Raw genomic sequence first — 17,268 nt, 5'->3', positions numbered from 1 at the left:
TCCTCAGAATGCTAATAGAGAGAAATCTAGAAATGCTCACACAGAAAAATCCAGAAAATAAAAAAGTGGGTTGCTCAGCCAAACTTTGCAAAGGTTAAGAATTAAAGGCTGAATATCATGCAGGGAAGAGAAAGATAGGAAGTTAAATACAAAAGGAAAATCAAAATTTTATCCTCTTTTGCATAACCATCCTCTTTTAAAGACAGAAGACGCTAAACATAAATGCTGTGTTAGATACTCTGGGTTAGCTAACTCAATACTCTTTCTAACTTCCTTCTTCCTTTCTGCCTTTATCCTGAGACTTGAAAACCTAGATATTTACCCTTTAAGCCTCTAAAGCAGCATGGAGGGCCACATGAAAAAATTCGGGCCAATACACTTTCGTCAACATGACCAAATTTGATGTCTGGCAGGCTTCTCAAATGGGCTGATGCACAAAGATGCAGCTGCATATCAACACCATGAGGCAAAGGCCAAAATAATTAAGATACAGACCTTAACATTGCTAAGCTATAAAACCAATGACAGCATACTTTCAGATTTTGTTATGTAAAAAAAACCAAAAACAAACAAAACAACATACTGAGATGTTGGAATCCCAGAATGCAAGTGAAGAGAGACACATTTTCTACTGGAAAAGGAAGGCTACTGTGGGCATTGAGTATAGGTTTATATGAGGATGACATGTAAGTAGGGAAGACTATTGAGAAATCTCTACCTGAATACTTCAGTTTTCTCCATGAGATAAGATGGAAGATCATTTGCTATGTGTGTGGATCCATGTATGTGTTTTTACACGTACTTGTTGACTGAAAGGTCTGAGGAGACTGAGGGATAATAAAGTTTGAAGTGAAAGTTTAAATAAATGAGAATGGGAGTTGACTAAAATAATACAGAGAGATCAGATGGGGGGCAGAGCTCTAGTTTGAAAACATGACCTAATTGTAGTGTTTCTCCACATCTTTTCTCCCTTGAAGTGGCTTTTTAAGACATTTTTTTCTGCTTGCCTTCCCACTAAAATTTTAATATTATGAAATGCTCTTTATATACTATATGCCTTTTGAAGAGCAGAAAACCATTATAATATCTAATTTTTTTCATCCTTTCCACCACCCAAGAACCAATTTTCATTGGAGTGAATAATGATTCAGAGGTTGAACTCTGCAGGACAGATGAGAATAGATCTGACACAATGAAGGTAAAAGATAACTAAGAATTTTATCTTTGCTATTGTGGCAGCAGGGTATAGAGAGAAGAACATGACTTTAGAATCACACAGGAGGACGTGTTTTCTTATCTTTACTATATCATTTACATCCTGTGTGAAATTGGGTGCTTTGCTTCACCTCTATTATCCTCAGTTGTGATAACATACAAAGTGCCTAGTACAGAATTGTTAAAAATAATAGATGGCATTATTTTTTATGCTATTCTTTCACTATATTGAGATAGTAATTAAAAAATCAAGGGAATTAATAGATTGAGATAAAAGCAAAGAAGTCAACACATGAAATATAACGATGAGACAAAGAAAAAAATAATAAAAGTAACAGAGATGGAAGAACAACTGGTTGTGTTATGAGTGAGATGTTGGAGTTCAATACTTCATATGTCTAGCATTTGGGGTTAATGGCCATGTCTAGACACATCCCTGGGTAGAGTTGGATGGACTGGATGTGCAGGGCTTTGGACAAGCAATTAAGAGATGTTAGTATTAGGTTGGTGCAAAAGTATGTGTGGTTTCTGCATTTTTTTAACCTTTTAAACTGTAATTACTGTTGCAGATTGTCAATAGGAATATTTACATCATCCAAGGTCAGGGAAAAGGTTCAGTGTAGATGGTGGAATAAACCAGCAGTTTTGCAGATGAGTGGATAAAACAATAGACAGAAGCTTAGAAGAATGACATGAGATTTTAAAAAAAAATCATTCTTATACAAGAGGGTAGAAATATAATGAACAGGAAGCACCACTAGTAGACTGGGGAATACTGATGTCCCTCCACTTAGTGGCATTATGATATGTAGGGAGAAGGAAACTCAGTAGCTAAGAGCACGTATTACAACTCAAATGTCCCTACATATTATGTTTGTAACACCAAACAACTTATTAAGGTCTTCTGAGTCTCAGGTTCTATAAAATTGGGGTTAAAATGTCAAAATTAGGGGATTATTGTTCTAGTTAAAGAGGTAATGTCTATGAAATGATGAGAAGAAGTCTGGACACTAGTTATCCCTCAACAAATGGCAGCTATTTCCATTATTATAGACCACTGGGAAAAGATGTGAATGTATGTGGTCCTCGGGAAAGGGGGGTTTTGGTTAAGATAAGGAATAGAAGGAAAGAGTCTACATTCATTCAATCATATATGCCGGAAAGAAATTTGGGAACTGTCACTGCAGCATTCTGCAGCAATCATCTAAGGTTTAAAACACTTATAACGAAGGAGAAAACAAATAAAATTACCTCTTAACTGGGAAGTCTTAAAACAGATTCCCAAGTGGAATTTCACAGTAAACAACAATTATATTTTTCTCCTTTAGACATTTTGTCAATAGCTTATTTGTCATGCCTCCTGGTAGACTTTCATCAATGAGAAGGTAACTTTTAGCCAGCTATAGAATGAGGTAGGGAGCAATAATCAGTGAATCTTATAGGTTTTGTAAATGACACAGCTAGTTTTATAATTTCTAACTAGCTATAATATTTATTCAATTATTTATAAAGAAAATAATACAGTGAAAATAACTAGTGTTCACATAATAATAAGGAAATGTATTTCCTTGAGATAGAAATAAAATGATGATTTTTCATTAGATCTGATAATCATTAAATAAATTAAAAGTTGTTACGATACTCAGTATATGCTTTAATTTGTCGTGGCTAACGGATTCAAGCCTTGATCCAATATCCATGTTGCAAAAGACCATGGAAGTACTTCCCATGTTATTTTGTGTGCTATATGAAATTTTGTTATAGGACCTTAATTGCTAGTGGTCTGCTAAGATGGGAATTTTATTTTCATATCTGTGATGTTGTGGTTTAAAGTAAATACCGGGGTGCCAAAGAAATGTATACACATGGCTTGCATTCATCTTTTGTTATGGGTACATATTCAGTATTGCAATTTTAATACAGTCTTTTTCCTTTCTTAAAATGTGTATACATTTTTTTTTTTTGACACCCTCTGTATATATTTGTTCTTTGTTAGCATTCCTGGCACATAGCTACTAAAACCTTTGCAATTTCCTAAGTGATAAGAGTGATAAATATGTCTCGATACTCATAATAACCCCCTTTAACTACACCTGAGTTCACATTAATGAGGTGATTTTTTAGAAAGCACCTGAGGACGAGGGTTTGTTGCTAGGGGAAACAACCACGTGATTAGAATGTTGGGCTTTTTTGGTAATAAACTGGTAATCTAGTAAGTAAACTGGTTTCCTGAATTCTGTGAGTCACTCAAGCAAACAAATCATATCCAAGGAGGGGGTCCTTAGAACCTCCCATCGATAGCCACTGAGTCAGAAGAACAGGTAACAATATGGACTTGGAATTGGTGTGAGACTGAACCCTTAACCTGCAGGATCTGATACTATCTCCGAGTAGATAGTATCAGAACCGACATGAATTGTAGGAAATTCTGCTGGTGTCAGAGAATTGCTTGGTGGTATCGGGGGCGGGGGGGGAACCCACATCTTGTAGTTGGTGTCAGCATCATAACATCCAGATTTGAGATGCATCATTTTCTATCATACGAATAGTAAATGACATATTATACATACTGCATCCTATAAATATGAGTTATATTTTCACCTTAGAGCCAAATAATCTCCTTTTAGGAGAAAATCAAATTTGTACTTTTTAGTTTAGTTGCAGTTGCTCAATTTTACTACTACATGTTGACACAAATTTCCCAAAGCAATCTGGTCTCTGAGAAGCCCAGAAGCACAGAAACTTATAGACTTGAATTAAAAAGCAGTTAGAGACTTTGGGGCTTTTGTGTTGTTTAATAAACATAAAGGAAGAAAGATGATAAATCACCACTTTGATAGATAAGAATGCCGCAGGAAGTCAGCCAATTTAAAACACTTAATACAAGATTTTAGTATACAGAAACTACATACTACTGCTTCAAAATACAAGAAAAAATGTGAAATTTACCTGAGAATATGATTTTTAAAAATTGTACTTAATACCTTAGAGCCAATATTAGCAAAGGCAAATGGCTATCATTCTGGCAGCATGTGACCATAATGAGTTGTCTGAATATTGGAAGAAAGAGGCCATGAAAGAAAAGTTTTAAAGACACGCGATAATATAGAAGAGAGCTTTTGTCCAACCAGAGTTGGCAGTGTCCATTAAGGTACTCTCAGGGTGAAAGGGCTTCTTTTCTTCTCTATTACTAAATCTTTTTGCTCTGGTAGGTTAGTATACCCCAACCTAAAGGATGGGTATATGAATCTATCTTTTCTTGAGACAGTTAAATTAAGGTTTCTAAAACTCAGCTCTGTTAACAATTGGGGCTCAGCACTTCTTTGTTGTGGGAGGTGGCTCTGTGCATTGTAGTATACTTAGGACCATTTCTGGCCTCTATTCAGTTATGACAACCAATAATGTCTCCAGACATTTCCAAATGTTCCTCGAGTATGCGGTCAAAATCACTCTTGTTTGAGACCACTGGATTATACTGTGTTACCCCGAAAATAAGACCTAGTCAGACTGTCAGCTCTAATGTATCTTTTGGAGCAAAAATTAATACAAGACCCGGTATTATATTATATTATATTATATTATATTATATTATATTATATTATATTATATTATATTATATTATACCAGGTCTTATTTTAATATAAGACCCAGTCTTATATTATTTTTTGCTCCAAAAGGCGTATTAGAACTGACGGTCCAGCTAGGTCTTATTTTCGAGGAAACACGATATATTTGACTCATTTAACTGATACCCCTGCTGTAATAATATGCTTATTTTAAGATCAGCTTGTCAATTTATAAAAAAGTAAGCTTTGTGGATTTTCATAGGGATTGCGTTGAGTTTATACATCAAATTGGAAGAATTGTTATTCAATGAATCTAAACAATCCATGAACACGGTGTGTCTCTCTGTTGAATTAGATCTTGTTTACTTTCTCTCAGCAATGTTTCATAATTTTTTTATGTGTTTGTTTTGCACTTCATTTGCTAAATTTTTTTCTTAAGCATTGTGTTGGTTTGAATGCTATAGAAAATGCAAATGTCATCTTAATTTCATTTTTTGCAATGCATTATTCCAGTTATATAGCAATATAATGATTTTCATACATTGATCTCTTATGCTGCAATATGACTAAACTCACAAATTAGTACTCTTACAGACTCCTAAGGATTTTTTTTGCCTATTAAATCATGTCTTCCTTGAATACAAGCTGTTTTAGTGCTCTCTTTCTAATTTTCATGACTTTTATTTCATTTGATGGCCTTCTTTTACTGGGTAGACCATCTAGTGTTAATGTTAAACAGAAGGTGTGAAGAGAGAAATTCTTGCCTTGTCCCTGAACGAAGAGGGAAAGACATTTTGTCTTTCACTATTAAATATGATGTTAGCTATAGGTTTTCTGTTGATATTCCTTCTTAGTTTGAAAAAGTTTCCTTTTATTTCTAATGTGTTGATAGTATTTATCATGAATGGATGTTGAGATTTTTCAATTTTTTCTGGGTCAATTGAAAATTTCCTGTGGTTTCTATCCTTTATTCTATTAATATGGTGTGTCAAAAGTACCTTGTGTTTTTGGGATAAACTTCATTTGGTCATAGTATGTAATCCTTTTTATATATTACTGGACTTGATCTGCTAAGGTTTTGTTAAGGATTTTTGTATCTATGTTCATGAAGTATATGTTTAATTTTTTTAATGTGTGAATTTTTGTCTGTTCTCTTAATATAAATTAAGAAATAATTCTTCTTGCATCTTTTGAAATAAATTATATAGGATTTGTGTTACTTCATCCTTAAATATTTGTTAATATTCACCAGTGACACAATCTGCACTTGTACTTTTCTTTGTGTGAAGATTTCAAAGTACAAACTGAATTTCTATACTTGATATACATCTATTCATTTTTTTAAAATTTCTTCTTGAAATAGTGTTATGTTTTCCGAGGAATGTGTCCATTTTATCTAAGTGGTGTCATTTTTTAGGTTTAGGTTTTTCATAATATTCCCTTAAAACCTTTTAAATTTTGGTAAGTATTTTAGTAAAGCCCTATCTTCATTGCTGAATTTAGTAACTTGTACATTCTTTTTATCTTGGTCAGTCTAATTAAAGATTTATCAATTTAATTGATCTTTTCAAATAACTGACTCTTAATTGTATTGGTTTAGTTCTCTGTTTTCTATAGCTTTTATTTCTGTTATGATAGTCATTAGTTTCCTACTTTGAGTTTTACTTGCTCTTTTTTTCCTTGTTTTCTGATACATTAGCTTAAATTATTGATATTAGATAATTTCTTTTTTAATATAGGCAATTATAGCTAGGAATTTCTCAGCTTCATCTTTTAGTTGGTATGTAGATCAGGATTAATTACTTAAGGCTTTATATATATGTGTCCATTACCTGTACGTGTTGTAAGGATATCTGAATTGTTAAAGAGCTTAAAATGGTAATTGACACATGAAGTGTCATATATGTGTTAGCTTTTACTATTTTAATATTTGGAGGGATCTGTCAGTTAAATTCAAGTAACATAAAACAAATTGTTTGGTTGACACAATAAAATAATTTTAAAATTAGTAAAAATTAATTGTTAATACTCTAAATAAAATACTACAGATTTTTGAGAAGGCAGTATCTTCTCTCAGTCTTTTGAATTCCTTATACAATCAAATAAAAAACACAGGCTCCAGCTAGAACTTTTTTTTTTAATATCATCCAAGTGGTGATCTTCAATTTAGTCACTCTCTATAGCTGGGAACTTATTTCAATGATGCATAAGACATTTCTAGAATTCCCAGTAGCATATGCCATTGGAACCTGGAACAGATTACTTCAAACAAACTCAGGAAATGAACATTTTCATGCTTTACAGACAGCTCATTGATTTGGAAAATAAGCTAATTGTTTTAGTTACTAAGTAAGACAGGTTATGAAGTTTAACAATACTATTTATGTTTGTAAACATAAATATAAATTTGAAATGAGATAAAAAACAAAAATAATTACTTGTTTTTCTCTTTACATGACAGAATACATATACCTTGTAAAGTGGACTTATAAAAATGTCTTGAAGATGTATAAATCTTGGAAAATGACTAATTAAAATATTGTTGACTTGATTTTATATGGGTTTGGTGATTTGTTTAAACCAAAATCATGCAAGTAAACTGAAAAAAAATGTCTAACAGTACAGTGAAACTAATAATTGTGAACCTCATAGATATATGGACTAATCCTTTAGAAATACACATTGAGTTTTGTATGGTTTAAATATCATTTGAATTCCATCCACAATCAGATACTGTTGAGCTATTTTGAGTAGGCATCCTCAAGTCAATTCAAATCATGCTGGGTTTATTGAAGCCTGAACTGAAAAATAAGGAGTCTAGATGAGGAAAGGTTGATGGTTGTTTCTGTATCCAAGACAGTCAGAGGTACCTCAGCAGTGGTAGCTCCTTGCAGCTTCTGTTCGGGATATGCTACATGTGGAAATAAGTAACTCTAAACCTGCATCTTATTCTCTTTTCTGATCAATCTCCTTCATCTACTAGTCTACATGTTATCTTTGTACCAGAGTTGCTATTATTCATAGTTTCTGCCACTTCTTAGTTTTGTTTTTCTCCCAGTCTTTCTTTTCTCTGCCCCTTCTGCTTCCATTTTTACTGCTCAATGGAACAATTTCTTCAGTGTTTCTTAGTGGAAATATCCAAGAAATATCATCCAATTTGATAGTTCATGTTTTCACACCAGATTTATAATAGGTTATTGATTATCCTAATGTTTGGCTATGGGCGAGCTGTGTCTTCAGTTCATCTATTTTACTATGGCTAGAAGCGGGAGTGGGGTGGAATCCTGGCTCCTAGAAAGCTTTCCAGTCAGTGGTGGTGGAGGGAGATTCAGACACTCTGATTAGTATCTACTACCTTAAACAGGCTTGATATTATCTTCACAGTAGAATTCAATGAGCATTATAAATTGTACCTGAAAATTCCCTCGTCTAGTAGGTCTGTTGTTTTCCCCAAGTGTTATCTATTGTCCCAGACAATAGTACCTAAAACATTCCCCTATCTCCCAAGCAACTTTAGCACATGGTCAGCTCTGACTTCATTAAAAAAGACAAACCTCCCAAGCCACTGTTTCAGAAAGCCACCAGACAGTCCAGACAAATGACTGCAACTTGTTTTGCAGATGAGATTGGCTTTAAACTCTATGATATTGGGAATGAGGCCTATTATTTTCATGGCTAGCACTGAACTTGTAGAGTGGGAGACAGGACTGCGGTAAATTCAATGATTTGCTGTTACAAAATTTGCTGTTCTTGAATAGAATCGGGTTTGGGTTTGTTTTTGTTTGTTTGTTTGTTTTTTATAAGTGCTCCTCTGGTTGTTGTAAGACTTTGGTTAATTTATACAGTTCCAAAGAAGTTGATTCTGACAATTCATGCTAGTTCTTTGTTCCTTTTATGGGGGACAAAAAATTTCTTACTCCTCCATTTTCAATATTGACCAAACAGTAAAATTAGTATAATACAGTCTAACACCATTGTGACATTTTCAATAATGACCAAACCATAAAATGAGTGGAATATACAACTCGGACACCATTCTGACATTTCCATTGTTGACTAAGGGGGAACAGACTATGCCACCCAAAAGTATACAATTCTGCATATTAATTATTTTGAATTAAAGTTACTGAAGAAACAGCTGGTGCAAGAAGGACACTCTGACCCTTCTTTGTCTCCCTGAAATCAGGAAATAAATCTCCCAGGTGGAAAATACCCTCCCTATACCAGGAATCAGAGAGACATCCTTAGCCCCAGAAATAGAGAATTTAGAGCCTAGAAAGCGGTATAAACAAACCTCGTTACTTCACTAACTTACTTCCCAAAGTCAAACTTCTTTGTCTTGGTCAATTCTTCTCAAATTCATTGTTTCTTGTGACTAAAAGTTGCCTGGTTTGATCACGGCTTTATGAGGTCCCATATTCACAACACAAACTTTTTTCTCCTGCTAACCTGTCTTATGTCAATATAATTATCAGACCAGCCAAAGAAGCTAGAAGGAAAGATACGTTTTCCATCATAACTACTACAGCGGACACTAAAATAGTTCACTCAATGTTCACTCTCTCCCATCTTTCCTGTGAACAAAACCTTTATTTTGTTGGAGGTAGCAATTTTCCCCGCTAAAAACTTGCTATTCTTCTCAGCAGGAAGTAACAGTTTGACCCAGATATGGACACTAAGGCATCAGTGGAAGTCTTTTATGGAGATGTAGGAAATCATTTCCTTTTCCAAAGAAAAGGAACAGGATTATTTGTCCCCCACATACAACACACACATCTTCCTATATATGGATATAGAATTTCCAGCAGAAACAGTCATAGTACAAGCAGGAGACTAAATGCAAGAGAGCAAAAATTCAAAGCCCAAAATAGTAAAACTGAAAATAGAAAACGTGGTGTCTCTGATGGTATCACTGAGCAACAGAACCACCGATGTTAGTAATGAGCCTCATTACTTCGTATTGCATGAGGAAATGACACCCCTATAAGTGAAGACCTTGGTGGTTACTTTCTGGTTTTTGCTCACAAACACTTTCTTAACCGCTATGACCATTTAATATTGACTTCGAAAATCAAATAACTTCAGTTTCATTTTCTATCCTTTTTTTGTTTTCCTTTGGTGCCCTTGTGTTTTTGCTGAATTACACTTGCACTCAAGCCAGTTACTCTGAGCTTAATGGAGGTAAACAGGAAGGGGTCTGTAGTCATTGACCTCTTACTATGTGCATGACTAAGATAGTAAAGCCAGGTCTTAATCATTTATCCCAGCAACTTTGTAAGTTATTACGGTTCCTCGTTTATAGATAGAATCTGAGGTTAAAGATTATGAACTAGCTAGTCCAAGATGATACAACTAATGAGTGCAGAATGTATAGAGTTGAACCCAAGTTTGTCTTGCTCCTACTTTTAATCACTGTGCAATATCACCTCCTAGAATAAATGATCCATTTTGTTATACAAGGTTAAAGGGACCAAAATGTAACTTAATGTGCAAGCCCTGATTTGCTCAGGAAAGATGGAAAAAGAAGGGTAAGTAGAAAGAACCTTTCTGAGACAACATATATAGCATTAGTATACAGTGTGAGTTCATTGTCTATGCATGCTTCTATAATTATCTATATATTGAGTATTTTATACTCTTTCAGGAAATCATTATAACCGAAGTGCCAAAATTTATCCCTAATGGAATTGAAATGGTCAAGTAATACATGTTTTAATTGCTCGTTAGGCTACTTCAAGGAAAATACTAACAGATTGCTAATTAGATATATTGAATAGAGTATTTCTGTTTGTTTTAAAAACTGGCATTTGTGGAAACATTTGAACACAGCTACTACAGCAGTCAAATGTTCCTCCTGAGTTAGAGCTCGCACCACTCCCAGATTCCCCACCCCAGGAGCTGTAGCCTAATTTTAGCATTCTGTGTACTGTACAATCTAAGGCCAATCTGCATTCCAAAGAAATGTAAGTGGCTGCAGTCCAGACATTCAACTCCTTACAATTATGCAAACACATTTTTTATAATAAGAAGCCTTTACATAGGTGAATTAATTGGCTGTCAACATATTCAAGAGACCTATCTCATATTTTTCATATTTAATGAGAAGAGGAATGCTTGAAGACCTCATGGTATTGTCTGTGTGCTTCTTGCCATCCTCCAACCCTTATCTGTCACCCTTTCTCTTTGAAAACATATTTTCCTATTTCATTATGAAATTGGCAACAGGCAGGCAAATTATTGAGCTGAGAATCATCTCTGTACATAATGCTAGCAGGCTTCAGAATAGCTAATATTTATACCTAAAGAGAGATAAACATGGAAACACTTTTGTAAACAGAGTTAGGCCAATAATATTTAGGGAAGGGAAACAGAATACTAGAAAAAGTAGGCTTTTGTTAAATATTCACCACCCTTAAATCATCAGCTCATTAAGAATAGATGTATGATGACATTTTGTTTCTTTATTTTTTCAAAATTTTGTTTAGAAATGTTTTGACATCTGAGTTTTTATATTTGACGTTAATTATACTCTTTGTTTCTGGCAGAAATGACCCAAACAAGACAAGCTGTTTTTCACCTGTCATCACATTTGCTTTCAACTCAACTTCATGATCTAAAAAGACTTTAGAAATGATTGAATTAGGGCACAGATAATGTAGGAAATTTCCAGTCTGGTTTCTGATGTTCATTGTTTCAGGATAAGTACTATCCTAGTGCTATTCGAATAAAAACTAATTCTCAAGAAATGCATGTGTTGTCATAACCTAGTCAAGAATTCCACCTGTATTCCTTTCTCAGTTAGTTTTCTGTGATCTAGTGCTCGTTGGCTTGGTTGTCTTGAAACCTGGCATGAGTGTTAATGTTGCATATCCAAACCTGCTTGAGTGCCTTGTTTACAAAAAAACATGTACCATTTTAGCTATTTATTTTAGCCTTTTCCCCATACGGTTTGGATAGCTATGCATAAAAGGAGGGTTGTAAATGGGAGAGGGTGGTGTATTCTTCTTGATGCAACATGTACTGGAGAAGGGCAGCTGATGAGGCATTTAACCCTTCATTGCACAATTATACACAGCATTCTAGTCGGTTCTACTGAAGCTCCCCGGGAAAGCAGACTGTGAGTGACTCCCACCATACTCTTCTTACAGTACTCATCTGAAATTTCCAACATGCTAGTGTACAACCATGTCCGGCTGCTGCAAGTGAGATGGCATGAACACAACGCAGAGTCAAGGACAATCTCTTACTTTAGCAGCACAATGGGGCTGTCAAATGGAAGTCTGGATTTGTTGTAAGTACTGGGGGAGTTGCAGACACCTTGCAGCACATTTGAGGGACAATAGCCAGGGTTAAAGTCATATAACCTGAGAAATCATTGCAGAAACTTGGGAATATTTAATCTCTAGAAGTGATTTTTAGTCAGGGATAAGTAAGAAAATTGCCTGCATATTTGGAAGCAGTGTACATTAGAATTTAGAACTCAATCTTTTTTTTTTTTTTTTCCTGTGTGTCCCAGAGTACAGGTAAATTCAGTATCATTAAGAGGGAGGCTAATCCCAGTTTGAATCAATAGGGAGCATTCTGATATTTAGAATTATTCCAAATTAAATTGTGTAGCCATGAGGAACAGAGAATTCCTCACTACTAGGAGTACTCAAGAAGAGGCACCGACAACTATGACATAAAGGATATTTAGTCTTAGTTGTGCATCTTCCAATAATGAGAGTCATTAGCTGGCCAACTAATGATGCAGTCAGGGCACCTAGTCTACCTCCTTCCGCTTGTCTTACAATAAGTCCTCAGGGTCCAGGATCATTTGATCCACCTCGCTATAGATTTATCTATATGCATTCCTAGTTCAATGGGATGTTGAATAGGTTCTGTGTTTGCCATGAGGTAGAAAGAGGTTTTTAAGTGAGAATAAAATCTTCCCTGAGGTTGGTGAGAATATTAACAGCGCTCTTAGCACTCTTGCCCCACTTGCATGAGACACACAGCTGCGTTGTTTGGTGTAGAGGGAAGAATACATTCCCAGTCCCTGTTCTTCCAGTAGTTAATCATATGATCAGTCTTGGAAATAATGATGCCTTATCATTATGCAGCGTATGTATATTTGTCCCTCACTTCCAAAACAACAAAAACCTCTTCATTTCATTCCCAAAATAATTCTGAATTTATCTGAGTCACTTTCCTCTTCTCATTCTCTATTACTACCCTCATAATTTAGATTTTCATCAGTTATGTTATGCAGGTTTATAATAAAGTTCTGATTATCTTCCCTGCTTCCCATCGTACTCACTCTGTTATGCTTTTCACTGTGCAGCCTTAAGGAACCAGCTGAATTCAAATATGGCCCTTAGCAAAAACTCTCCACTCATTCCATATTTACAATAAAAGAAACTTGCAAGCTTTTGTAGCTGAGGAGTTTTTATTCCATATGAAGTCATATGTTAAACTTTAATAATAACTAAATAATGACATGTTTTATGTAATTAAATGTTTATATATCATAAAATGCTAACATTTTCTTCTTATAATACCAGTTACTAATTTATTTTTAAATAATTTTGATTTTAATAATGTTTTAAAACAGTCTGTTCTAGATAACAGTTCATGTTTATATCAATTTATTTCTCCACTTTAATTTGTTTAATTTGGAAATATACTATCAAAAAAACCTGATTGGCAGTCATTGCGAATCGTATTCTGTTGTAAAATGGGATAATGAAATGTATTCTAACTATAAATCATTATGAATACAAAACTTATGCAATTTCTAAACTTGTAGTGCTCAAGTTGTGTGAGGCAGAAATTTGAAAACAGAAATAACATGTAATTTTATTTTCAAAGTTGAGGTATGAAATACTTTCTTGAATTAGTAAATTTTCAATTTAGAGGGAGTTGATGAATAGGTTCTCAGCAAGTTTAGTTTAGTTTTTGGGTCAGGGGTCCCTTTACTAATATATCACATAACATTTTCACATTCCCAAGAATATCATTTAAAATATCTCTGGTACTGCTTTGCTTATCTTTTAAATTAATTCACTCAAAACTCTAAAAATCAAATTGTTAAATGAGCCCAAACTTTGAATTTTCTCATTGAAATCTGAATCTGTCATCAACGTGGTATCTTTGCAACACTGAATCATCAAGTCAAGTTTATTTAACTTATTAAAAAATAGCAAAGTGTATAAGTTGGTATAGTCATGTTGTATCAGATAAGTATTTGAACAATGGATTTTCTTTGTCACAAAAAAAGTAATTTCTTGTCTCATTAGAATATTTTATACCAGTACCTTCCCTCAGGACAGCCAGTGAATTTCAGTATAAAAGTGGACATTTTGTGAATCACTTCCTGTTTCATTAAATATAAATTCAGAATGTCAGCTATTTAAAAATTTGATGAATTCACATTTATATGTCATTATTAACATTTTTTTAAATTAACATTGGCATCACCTAAATTACCAGTGTTTATTCACTTAACATCCCATGATTGTCTGAATACATTTCAATAGCATATTTAATATAAGCTATTACTCATTTAATTTTCTGCCATTGTTTTTATACCATCAACACAATTGTCTTATGATCTTTATCACTTAGTGATGGTGTATTGAAAAGTTATCTAAATACATAGAAATATGTTCTCTTGTTGTATAAGTGCTATAGCCTATGAAGAGACACAAAACATGTAAATTCTCAGGGAAATAAAGTATAAATATTTTGCACAAACTAAATTCCCCAAACTATTTCATCAAATATGTTAGATGCACAAATCATTTCATGTAGGTCTCTTTGAAAAGCAACGCACTCAACTAGCTAATTCTATCCGTCTATTCTTTGTCTTGCTTCATTCCTTTTCATGGAATCTGTAATTAGATTGCATATTTATCTGCTTATATATTGTCTACCTTTCCCTGTAGAGTTTAACACACATGCCTTATTTTCTGCTGTATACTTTGAATCTAGAAAAGCACTGTGCTCATAATAGGCACTCAATAAGTATATTTTTAAAAGAATTAATGCATATATATATATGTATATATATATTTATATATATATATATATAGTTCTTATTTCTTCTTTGAACTAAATGATACTAACTAGATTTTAACAGTGACTTTCTTATTGATAATACTTATAAGCAACGTCAGAATCATAGAGTCTCTACAACATTTCTTCCTGAAAATGTGTATTTCTTCATTACATATGTGTATTTATATTATAAAATTAAATTTTATTTGTATTATTATCCTTATAACACAGAATAATTGAATTTAGGTTGAAAGCAATAAGAATTAATTTATGCTTATTATGTTTTCTTTCAATATAATATATTTGGCAAGGATCATATGATTGTTTTACAAAATAACTGTAAAAGTTTACTTTGCAGACTTAGGTGATATATGTTGGAATAATAATTAATCCATATAAAATATTTTAAAAAATTCTTTCATATCTTTTTGGCATTTGGTGATTGTAGCTACTATCAGGATTAAAAAAATAAAAAAGGCATATCCAGTTCTGACTACTTCTTAGAAAAGCAGGTGTTCTAGTCACTCAAATTAAATGGAGACTACAAAGCAAACTTTAAAAATATCCCTCTATTATAGTGGGACATATAATTTCTATTTGATAGACAACATTTAACAATACATTTATCAAAATCTCATAGAAAAAAAAACCCAAAAAAACTCAAAACTATTCCTTCCAATAAAATATTCACAGAGTTCTTACTGAGTTCTCTCTCTCCCTGGTTACATCAAGCACAAAAAACAAACAAACAAACAACAACAACAACAAAACCCACTTAGATTGTAATTCAGTGAGGAAGGCAAACAAGCTTCAGGTAAGGTAAAATTTGTGATGAAGGATTCCCACACAATATAGTAAAGAAAATAGATTACATTTAATCTCTTTTAACATAGACAGTACATGAAGAAAATTAGGAAAAAAAATATAATATAAGGAATAGAGTTTACATGCAGAAGAGAGGTGAAAAAAAACAAGACAAAAAGAAATTAAATCCTCCACATTTATAATATTACACATAAAAAAGTTGCTATAGAAAAATTTACTGTGAAAATGAATTCAATATGACAAGCTCTCAAAGACTTGAAGACAAAACAGTAGAGAGATAAAAATGGAGAGTGCAGAACTAATGGAAAAATTTGATGAACAAAAGCTTTTGGGGGCCAGGGAGGGTCGGGTTGTTTCCACCATGTTGGTGAAGGCAAAAGAAGACGCCTGGAGCTCCAGGACTGTGGGCTCTGCAGGCTCCAGCCTGCCATATTAATAAAGAGAAAGGGAAGGCTGACAACAACCTCCCCTTACCCCATATACCCACAAACACACCCTTCTTCTCACCCCATCCCATGACTCATTTTGGTGGGTCCTTCTCCTGCCTCACTTGGCCCAATCTCTGCCCAAAAGAAGCGGAGCAGCCAACGCCTCAGAACAGGCTTAAAAGAGCGCGGAATGGGGGGAAAAGGGAAATGCTGACTAATTGTGCCTGGGCAGGCTGTGTTACTACCTGCAACAAGCACATTAACTTCAGCTTCTATAGGTTTCCTTTGGATCCTAAAAGAAGAAAAGAATGAGTTTGCCTAGTTAGGCACAAATATTTTGTGTCAGGAAAATATACTTTTCTTTGTTCAAAGCATTTTGAAGCCTCCTGTTTTGACCTAACAGGACAGACTTGATGACTTAAAATGGATGCTATTCCAAACATTTTTGGTTTTTGTGCCCATGTAAAGTCTATGAAACTCAAAGTCAAGAAATCTTTTGAAGAACAACAACAGTTGTACCCCAACCAGACCATTTAATTTAAAAGCAAACAGTAGTAGTCAGCAAGTACTACTTGAACACAGTTATGCCTTTAGGAATTGTATGGATGCAAAAAAAGAGGATAATTAAACTGGGGGAAAAAAGAGCAAGCTTAAGAATGAAAATGAAAGCTTGCCTACAAAAGGAACGCAGAGGAACTCGAAGATGGATCAAAGCCACATGCTTAATGAACAATCTAGAAGCAAATAACATACTACCTAAGCGCACAGTATAACACATTTTACCAACTGCCTTAAGCAGTCTTCTTTGGAGGATTTCAACATTCCTGAACAAGATGTACAAGATAAGACATTACTAATTCTCTAAATCTAAAACAGAACAAGGGTACCTTCATTTAAGATAAGCCTGAATAGAACTTGATGCCCATACTTCATTCTATTCAAAGGTAGATACTTAAGGAAATTATGCCAAAAAGGGGTATTTAATAAAGTTATAATTGAAGTAAAAACAGAATGAACCAAATAAATACATTAAATCCAATAAATCTGCAAAATAATGTCAATGTTAAGAACTTGGCCTGGAGGAACTGGCTTATAAAGAACAGTGTAAGCATGAATCTACTTACATATAAACTAAGAAAAACAATGTTGAAGAATTATGTTTATAGAGGAAAATATGAATGATCTGAATGAATATC

The 17,268-nt window shown here is 33.8% G+C and overlaps 1 pseudogene; it reads left to right on the top strand.

The window, feature by feature from the left end:
• The first annotated feature begins 16,279 nt into the window (after nt 1-16,279).
• On the top strand, nt 16,280-16,969 carry LOC117029622 (THAP domain-containing protein 2-like; annotated as a pseudogene).
• The last annotated feature ends 299 nt before the right edge of the window (nt 16,970-17,268 follow it).

This window comes from Rhinolophus ferrumequinum, chromosome 11 (genome assembly GCF_004115265.2).
Source record: "Rhinolophus ferrumequinum isolate MPI-CBG mRhiFer1 chromosome 11, mRhiFer1_v1.p, whole genome shotgun sequence".
NCBI lineage: Eukaryota > Metazoa > Chordata > Mammalia > Chiroptera > Rhinolophidae > Rhinolophus > Rhinolophus ferrumequinum.
Note: the sequence above shows the minus strand (reverse complement) of the source record. Positions and strands in the feature narration are given on the sequence as shown.